Genomic DNA, 9,344 nt, shown 5'->3' with positions numbered 1-9,344 from the left:
TTGTGCCAACATTCCCTTTTTTCCAATCAGTTCAATTAATGCTTATTTCATTTTAGTCAATTAGCAAAAGCAGTTAATATGTTTACACTGATTGGTTGGTAACATAATCAGCTTATCTTGTGTTATTTTTAAGCTAAATATCCATAATTTTACAAAAAAACACTGGGTTCCATAATTACCCTTTATTAATAAAACCTCCACCATAATCTTAGACAACACAGTGACAAGGGGGAGAAATCGCACAAGGCCAGTAGAACATTAAAAACCACCAAGGTCTGGGCTTTCTACTTATTTTAATGTTTCCTTTCTAGTTCCTTGTAACAAACACATTTTAGAGAGGAAGGCATTTCTTTTTAGTTAAGATTTGCTTTTTATTTTTTTGTGTGGGGAGGGTATGTATATGTGAGTGCAGATACCCATGGAGGTCAGAGATGTATGTACAATTCCCCTGGAGCTAGTGGGACAGGTGGTTGTGAGCTGTCCAGTGTGGGTGCAGAGAACCAAACTCAGGTCCTCTGCAAGAGCAGTAGATACTCTTAACCGCTGAGCCACCTTACCAGCCCAGAAAAAGACATTTCAATTGCCAATTTCGAGACCATAATACACTGGACATTTTTCTTACCTGTTGAAAGACTGATAGGGCCAGCAAGATGGATCAGTGGATAAAGACACTTGTTCAGCAAGCCTGACAACCTGAATTCAATCCCCGGAACCTCATAAAGGTAGAAGAAGAAAACCAACTCCATAGAGCTGTCCTGAGGTAGGAAAACAGAGGAGGAAATTCAAGGGTAAAGACTGGCAGCCACTGAGTTTCATTCAGCCAAGGGAGCATGGTCAGAAAAGCTGTTTAGATACCCACTTGAGAGAGGTGGTCATATGTTAGTAACCCGTTAAGATCACTGAAGACCTCACATCAGCCTTTCTCTCCCTTCTTGCCCTCCTTGAATCAGGTCCCAGGGGAGGCATAGCAATCTCCAAGGCCCTCTGTTTCTCCTACTTAATAAACTGTCATCATAGGCTGGAGAGATGTCTCATAGGTTAAGAGCACTACCTGTTCTTGCAGAAGACCCAGGTTCAAACCCCAGCACCACAAGACAGCTGACAATCATCTGTAACTTCAGTTCTAGGAGATCTAGCATCCTCTTCTGTCCTCCACTGGCATTGCATGACACGGGTGCACTTACATACATGCAGGCAATACACTCATACATAAAATAAAGTAAATAAAAATAAATTTAAAAAGCTGTCTCCTTGGGACTGGATAGATGGCTCAGCCCCAGCTACTCTTGCAAAAGACTGAGGTTTGGTTCCCAGCATCCACTTGGCAGCTAACAGCCATCCATAACTCTAGTTCCAGGGGATCCAATGCCCTCTTCTGGCCTCTGAGAGCATTCACAGGCTCACTTACATGCGTGCAGGAAAAACATTCATACACATAAAGTAAAATAAAAAATGAAAAAAAAACTTTTCTTTCCTGTAATTATCCATGTGTCTCTATAATACAGTTCATTGTAAAGGGGTACAAGAACCTGGGAACTCCAGTGTCTACCCTCTATAATCGCACCTTGCCTTCACATACACATATCATTCATACACAAATACTAATACAATAAAGAATAAGTAAATACATTTTAAAACTGCACTAAGAGACCTGCTTAAAAACTATTGATCTAAACACAGGTGCTAATAGGCCACAAGATGTGCTGTGAAAGAAAGTTTAAAATATACATTTGACTTATAGAACCATAAAGGAAGGGTGTAGGGAGGAAAGGCCCCGATGGGGGAGAGACAGGGAGCTGTGCTGGGGCACTTACCTAGAAACGTCACAGAAACATCACACAAAGTAAACACTTAGTACCCAAACACTAGGTGAGTGCACTAAAGATCACTGTGCTGCCTTCCTAACCAGAATTCTGTGCTCAGAGGTGGCAGGTGGCAAGCTCTTCACTGAGCCTTTATACCTGGTTCCCCAGTGACCTTCCTCCACAGAAGGGAGCTGCACTCCCAGGGCTTTCAGGCTTGTAGCACTTGATGAATAAACAACTCTGTGTACAAATTTTTCCTGTTTAAATTACCTAATCTTTGAAAAAGCTTTTTGGGGTGTTTGTCTCATGGACTGGACTCTGTCTCATATACTCTCATGTATGTTAGGTGTAACATGTAGGGACATCCATGTCTTCCTTTATAATGATATGGAAGAATGAACCAAAAAGAAGGAAACAATTGGGAAGTTCTGCTTCTTAGCTGGTTCTACCCATACCTTTCTATTAAAATGCTTAAATGCTTCTCAGTTTGAATATGTTGTACTTGTTTTCAACATGCTGAGCCACACCCTATAGTTTCCTATATCAATTCCCATATACAAATAAGCACTTGAGAAACTTTTTCCTACAGTATATAACATGGGTTTGTAAAATAGAATTTTACTTAAGATGTAGTTGCCAAGTCACCATATCCCCAGATCCAAGAGACTGCCAGATCTGCATTTCAAGTCGTTTACTGTGAGTCCTCCCCCAACCCCAGCTCTTCCAGTAGCAAGATATTCAACCCTTCTTTATGGTTTTGTGTGTGTGTGTGTGTGTGTGTGTGTGTGTGTGTGTGTGCATTTTAGACAGGGCCTCATGTAGCTCAGGCTGGCCTTAAGTTCAATATGTAGGTGAAGATGATTTAAATCTCTGATTCTTCTGCCTCTATCTTCTGAGTGCCGAGATTATAGGTCTGTGCCTCTGTGCCCAGTTTCTGGGGTGCCGGGGATCAAACCTAGAGTGTTATGCAGACTAGCCTAAGGAAGCACTACCAAGTGGACTATTACTACATCCCCAGCCCCCTTTTCAATTTTTTTTTTTGGTCTTTTTGAGACAGGGTCTCCCTGTAGCCCCAGCTGTCCTAGAACTCACTATGTAGACCAGGCTGGCCTTGAACTGACAGAGATCCGCCTGCCTCTGTCTCCCAAGTGCTGGGATTAAAGGCGTGCGCCACCACGCCCGGCCCCTTTTCAATTTTTAAGTATTTCTTCTTGTCCGTTTTCTGGGAAGAGCCTGATGAGATAATCCATGCCTTCTGTGCCTAAGTGACGTTTAAGTACAGCAGAACGTGACTGACAGATGATTTTTTTTAAAGAAACATGTTTAAGGAAATCATATAAACACATTAAACACTCTGTACCCATTACTAATTTATTCCCTCTCAGCTGCAAATCCACTGGTCATCCAAAGCCTGTTCAATAACAAAGGTAGACTTTCTGCTGTGCCATTGGCATGATGCCCAGCTCTGTCAGGAGACAGTAACAAAGGAACGATGAAGGAGACCCTCTGAAAGCTTCTCTGCCACCCGACGAGCCAAGACCATGTTATTTCCAGTGAGGTCTGGAAACCAGCCACACTACAGATTCCCTAAATCTGCTATTTGTGTATCTTTTGGGGGGGTGTCTCTTTGTCTCTTACTAAACAATCCCTTTTGTACCATCTCATGTCACAATGAACAATTCTTTATACTGAACTTTGTTCAGATTTTTACGTGGTTTATCTCTCCAGATTGGACTCTGGCTGATATGTATTCATTTAATTTTTCTCTTTTCCCTTTAAAAAAAAATTTTTTTATGTGTATGAGTGTTTTGCCTATATGTAACCACACCCGTGTCATGCAGTGCCCATGGAGGCCAGAAGAGCGTGTCTGGTCCCTTGGAACTGGAGTTACATACAGATGGTTGTTAGGGATGCTGGGATCCAAACCCAGATTCTCTGCAAGAGTAGCCAGTGCTCTTATCTGCTGAGTCATTTCTCCAGCCCCTTTCCCCATCTTTGAAACAGGCCCTCTTGTAGCCCAGGATGGCTTTGAACCAGATGTGGCTGAGGATGACTCTGAACTTCTAATCTCCCTGCTTCCATCCCCCAAGTACTGGGATTACATGTGTGGGCCACCCAGTTTATACAGATGATGTTGAGGGTAGCTTTTGTGCAGTGCTGGGGATGGAACCCAAGGTTTTATGCCTACTAGGCAAGCACTGTATTAACTGAACTATATTCCAAGCTCCATTATTTGCTATATTTTGCCCCCTTCCATGTGTTACTAATAACTGTCAAGCGTCTTCTATGGCTAGTGTTATTCAAACCACATCACAAATGTACATTTGCGGAGGAAGTGAAGTATTCAAAGACTTCATTGGTGCTGGTTTGGCTTTTGTTCTGCCCTACTCCCACTCTGACTAGGCAATCATAGATTTACCTAGTTTTGAACCTTAACCTCAGGGTTGCACACCCATGGGTTCTGTCTATCTTGCACGCTGTCCACTGTTAGTGGAGAACTTAGCCCCTACTCCGAGGGATCTGTTCCTCTCTAATCCACCTGCTGATTCTGGAGGAGACTTTCACCCTGTCAAAGGATTTGCATAGTACACAGACCTGACCAGTCAGAGACTTGCCTAGAACTTTTCTAAATTAGAATTATAGAAACAGGTCATTTCCTTTGGCCAGGCTTGGAAGATGTAAATTTGGAATTGTTGGAGAAAAGGTTCGGTCTAAGAAAATGAGTTGAACCTGGTGCAGTACGACACTTCTGTAATCTCAGTACTCAGAGGCTAAAACAGGAAGACTGAGTTTAAGGCCATCCAGGGCTATACAGTGTTGTATTAACTTTTCCTGGGCAAACGTGAACAAACATCTGTTCACCTCAGATAAGGCACCGACAAGAAAACAGAGTAACAACAATTCCACCTGTTCTAGTTTGCTTTCTGTGGCTGTCATTAAAAAAACAACAACAAAAACAAAAAAAACCTGACCAACTTGTGGAGGAAAGGGTTTATTTTTTCTTACAAACTGCAGGACACATTTCATTACTTAGTGAAGCCAAGGCAGGAATCTGGAGGCAGGAACTGAAGCAGAGACCGTGGGGCAATGCTGCTTGCTGTCTTACTTTGAGGCTCACATTCAGCTACTGTTCTTGTATAGCCCATCCCCAGCAGCCTAGGGATGGCACCCATGGTGGGCTGGGCCCTCTAGGAGGGCATTCAAGAAAATGCCCAACAGACACTCTCACAGTTCAATCTAACGAGAGGAAATTTCTCAATTGAGGTTCCTTCTTCCCAAGAGTGTCAAATTGACAACCGAAGCTAACTATACCAACCCAAGTCAAACCTGGGGAGTCAGTGGGTTTATTGGGCTTATAGGAGCAAAGGTGAGGGGTTACTTACAGTAGTGTGGGTACCTTCCAAACAGCTGCATCACCACAAAGTCTCACCCTATCATGGATGATGACCTCATGAAGTTACATCAGTTAACCTTCCATTTCCTGTGTACTCTAGCAGTCTTCCAAGATTACTTGAACCTGGGAGCGGTGGAAGCCAGAGGGAATAGTAGCTGGAATCACAGGTGAAGGGTGACCTTACCCCACTTCTTTGCCAGAGGCTGCCCGATCAAGGTTGAGATAGGACTGTTATCAACATTATTAGAAGGAATGGGGATATTCTTTTTTAAAAATATTTTATTTATTATTTTTATTTTATGTGTATGCATGTATTGCTTACATGTAGGTAAGTGCACCTGCGTCATGCAATGCTCGCGGAGGACAGAAGAGGCCATTGGATCCCCTGGAACTGGAGTTACGGACAGTTGTTAGCTGCCATGTGGGTGCTGGAATTCAAACCCAGGTCTTCTGCAAGAACAACCAGTGTTCTTAACCACTGAGCCATCTCTCCATAGACATTTCACCAGAAACAATGAGCCCCCAAGAAATTGGAATTACCCTAGGAATCTCATTCTGGGAAAAGACAAAGGCTAAAAAGCCTGGGCCTGCCAAAGGGCAAACTTGTCTCCCAGAAAGAGATTTGCAACTTGTCAGACTACCCTGCAGGAGAGATGGAGCCAAGTCCCTGATGGATCAACGATGGGGAGGGACCATACCTTGGTCAGGACTGGACAGCTATGCATAGCTCTTACCAGCTACTTAAATCTAAACCCTGTGCCAGGATTCCAAGGGGGGCTTGGGGGTGGGAGGGCCACTGGACCACTTTGTCCTCTTCCTAGCATGGCCACATTGAATAATGTGGCCTTTTCCTGCTTTTTAGTTTTGTATCATTGACTTATTAAGGATGGGGTGGCCAAACTTGGCTTATTGGGGCTGTCAGGACCTGGACACTGACCCTTTACAATGCCAATAAAAGAATGATCACGTTATGTCCATAGAAAAAGCCATACTACAACACTCCGTCTTAAAAAATCAAAAAGGACGGGCTGGAGAGTTGGCTGAGTGGCTAAGAGCACTGACTGGTCTTGCAGAGGAACCAGGCTGGATTCCCAGCACCCACAACCGTCCATAACTCCAGTTCCAGGAAATCTGGAACTGACACGGGTGCACTTGCATACATGCAAACAATACACTCATACACATAAAATAAAAATAATAAATAAAGCTGGGCGTGGTGGCACACACCTTTAGTCCCAGCACTCGGGAGGCAGACGCAGGCAAATCTCTGTGAGTTCAAGGCCAGCCTGGTCTACGTATCTTGTTTCAGGCCAGCTTGGGCCACAGGGAGACCCTGTCTCAAAAAGACCAAAAATACATAAAAAAATAAATAAATATTTTTTAAAAAATCAAAAGGGAAAAAATGAAGTTGAAATGTCAGAGGAAAAAAACTTAAAAAATTATAGTGTCCAGTTTTACTGTCAAAGGTGCAGATGTGCCTCTGGTCCTTCTCATAGTTCAGTTGAACCAAGTAAGCTATTTTGGTAACTGTTTTGGCAAGAATGAAGGTGTTTTGGTGCACACCTTTAATCCCAGCACTTGGGAGGCAGAGGCAGGCAGATCTCTGTGAGTTCAAGGCCAGCCTGGTCTACATAATGAGTTCCAGGCCAGCTGGGGCTACAGGGAGAGTCTCAAAAAGACCAAAAAAAAAAAAAAAAAGAAATACTTGCGCCCCTCCTTTTAGACAATAGTGTCAGATTACTGAAACCATGAGCCTCATTGGAATTTCCTCTGGGGAATCTCAAACTGGGAGGAAGAAAAAGCTGTGAATCTGGTGCTGGCCAAGGGAGTTGGGGGAGGAATTTATCTCCCAGAGAGACTGCACATGTTTTACACCTTACAGGAGAGACTGATGCTGAGAAAATGGTGGTGGGCAGGGCCACACCTTGACCAGGATGACTGACAGTACATACCTCTTGCCCTCTATTCAAACCTAAATCTCATCTTAGGACCACAAAAATGGACTGGGGTAGGGATCAGTGGATCTCTGGTCCTCTTTCCAGTGTGACCACATTGGATATATCTTTTTCCGCTTTTTATTATTACTTGTTCAATTGGCCTATTGAAGCTGAACCTGGCTTGTTAGGGGCTGTGAGAACTCAGGCTCTGAATCTAATGACTCTGATAACACTTTGAGTTAGATTTCTGTCACACAACTCAGGCTCCTGGGACTGGAAAGATGACTTAGGTCTTAAGAACACTTTTTGCTCTTGCAAAAGATTAAAGATTGGTTCCCAGTACACACACCAGGTAGTTCACAACTGCCTATTGTAGGACCCTGAGACCCTCTTCAGTCACCCGCTACCCCCCAATCCCTCCAGACCCCCACTAATTGCTCTTTTAGCTTCTGTAAAATGCTTGGCTGGTGCTTTAGACATGCCTAGACATGCCCTGATCCCCACCTGCTATTCCCCCACCTTCCAGGAAACTATAGATTAAGCAAGCCCAGGCATGAAAACTGCCCTATAAGGTAAAAACGGAGACTCCTGGCCCCACAGATAACAGTCAGCACATTCCACAGACCTGAGAATAGCACCTACCAATAAGAAACTTCCAGGGCTGCATCTTATACATCCAATCGGTTTAAAATTATGTTGGCGCGTGCAGGCTCCTTGAACCAACCAAAATGTATCTTCGGTATCCCTGTCCTCTCTTTGTCTAAAACCTATAAAAGGCTCCACTCTCCCTTACTCTGGGCTCTCAGCACAGATCCATTGAGTTGGTGAGGTCTGAGAGCCCGAGCTTAAGCCCGAATAAACCATAAACCTTTGCTTTTGCATTTTGGTGTGTTGGGTCCTCAGTGGTCTTTTTGGGGTCCAGTGGATGAGGTACAACATTTGGGGGCTCTCCCGGGATCCCCCCAGAGGCCCCCGAGAGGAGCCAACCCCAAAAGGTTTGTGATCAACCAGCCGGATAAGTTTTTGTAAAACTGTGTGTGTGTGCCTGTCTTCTCTATGCTTTCACTTTGGTCACGGCCATCTGATCTCAGTTTTTCCTTGTCGCTGAAACACTAGCGAGGTGACCTGGAGGATTCGGGAGACATCCCCATCCTCGTTGGGGTGGGTGTTCCTCATTGGACACCCCACCAGGACACTAGTCCATCTGAAACCTCAGAGGACCTCGCAACCCTGTTGGGACACACCTGTCCTATCCGTACGGTCTTTGGCATAATCGAACCAGGGAACTCACACTGCTAAGAGTCCAGACCATCTGAAAGCCATGGTAGTTTAATCTGGGCCCTCTGTTTGTCTGTGTCATTCTTGTGTTTTGATCTTCATTCTAATTTCTTTGTAGAAGAAATGGATGGGACTGATAACTACTATGGGCAACACCCCATCTTCCCCTCTAGATCTTACACTAGTCCACTGGGGGGAATTAAGACAATTGTCCATAACAATAGTGTAGATGCAAAGAAAAAAAATGGACAACTTTATGTTCAGTTGATTGGCCCTCCTTCAATGTTGGATGGCCCCCTGAAGGGACTTTTAACCTGAGTTTGATTTCCAGGCTTCCGCCCATGGACGGGCCACCAGGACCAGATCCCATACATTGTGACCTGACGAGGCCTCATTGAATGACCCGATGCCCCTCCCCCCCACCTGGGTCAAGTCCTTCCTTCCCCTAATTAATCCAACTGCTCCCCCTCCACCTTTGCAGGTCCTCCCTCTCAGACCAAAGGCGGAAGAGAAACCCATTCTCCAGGGAGGCACAGAGGAGAATGACATCTTTCCCCCACCTGACTCCTCTCAGACGGGCACCCCGCCAAGGGCACCACAAGTGCAGGCCCCACCTCCTAACCCTGAGGAGCCACCATCACCTCCACAGGGACCTGCGCAGGCCACATGGAGCCGGAGGGGGGCAGCCCCCCAGCCTGACACCATTGTCCTCCCCCTCTGGCTGGCAGGGGCCCCCAGACGGAGGGCAATCAGCCCTTTCATTACTGGCCCTTTGCCACCAGTGATCTTTACGATTGGTGCTCACAGAATGTGCCTTTCTCTGAAAACCCCAGGGACTTGATTAACTTATTGGAAACTGTTCTCTTCACTCACCAGCCCACCTGGGACTATTGCCACCAGCTCCTGAGTGTCCTGTTCACTACTGAGGAG

This window comes from Nannospalax galili, unplaced genomic scaffold, assembly GCF_000622305.1.
Source record: "Nannospalax galili isolate Female #2095 unplaced genomic scaffold, S.galili_v1.0 scaffold1272, whole genome shotgun sequence".
Classification (NCBI taxonomy): domain Eukaryota; kingdom Metazoa; phylum Chordata; class Mammalia; order Rodentia; family Spalacidae; genus Nannospalax; species Nannospalax galili.
Note: the sequence above shows the minus strand (reverse complement) of the source record.